We start from the raw sequence: 951 nt of genomic DNA on the forward strand, positions 1-951 counted from the left end.
GGCACGATGCCACACAGCACTAGTTAGATTCACACCTGGTTTAAGATGCCTTTGCACTATGGCGAACGATAATATACACTGTTGAATGTCGCTAAACAACGATATTGGCCTTCGAGGCAATAAGTCTACATAAACACACACGCATATATATATATATATATATATATATATATATATAACTATTGAATTTGTACAACATCCTTTATCCTGGTGCTCATCAAAGTATTTTATAAAAATAATGAGCTAGTTCAGTATGAATGAAGACTATAGAGTATATGAAAACATCAAAGCGAGTGCAGGATGCTGTCATATGATAATGTAAATTGAGTTAAGTAAAAATGCAAAAAGTGAAATATAAATCTGCTCCTTCTACAGTTTTCGGTCTATCCGAATTGTGGAGCAGAGGCACGTATTACATTACCTGTGTATCTGATTTGGACGTCCGAAATGCAATTCCGTGATATGTGAGATACCACTACCTCGAATCAAAAACGTTTTAGGTGATTTATAAAATGTATCGTTTCCGCAATGCCACCGCATAGCACTATATTAATGGAAAAATAAATTTATAAAACGTATACACGGCAGTCGGCATTTCATTCCATATTCTTTTAAATTTCAGAAAGATAAATTACAGTTCTCCTCTTAAAAAACTACTGGGTAAGTTATAATCACTTGTGGTAATCATTTTCAATAGCATTTTGTAAAATGTGATTAGTCTTTCCTATATAATCATTGTAAAAATCTTCTCTTCTATATCTCAGAAAATAATTAGAATTTAAAAATTCGGTCAAGAGGTATCAGTTGAGTCCTACGAATAATTTGGTTGGAAGATAAATTGAATCATTTATTATTGTAAGGAACAAGAAACTAAATTCAATTTGTGTATTTTAACAAATCTCAACAAATACATCATTATTTTCAAATGTTTGAATTCTTTCCATGAAAATC

The 951-nt window shown here is 31.3% G+C and overlaps 1 pseudogene; it reads right to left on the reverse strand.

The window, feature by feature from the left end:
* Positions 1-540, reverse strand: part of LOC113385977 — a 3,552-nt pseudogene extending 3,012 nt beyond the window's left edge.
* Positions 541-951: the final 411 nt, after the last annotated feature.

Source organism: Ctenocephalides felis, unplaced genomic scaffold (genome assembly GCF_003426905.1).
Source record: "Ctenocephalides felis isolate EL2017-DRISC unplaced genomic scaffold, ASM342690v1 CF-g0.4_SCAFFOLD_03571, whole genome shotgun sequence".
Taxonomy (NCBI): Eukaryota; Metazoa; Arthropoda; class Insecta; order Siphonaptera; family Pulicidae; genus Ctenocephalides; species Ctenocephalides felis.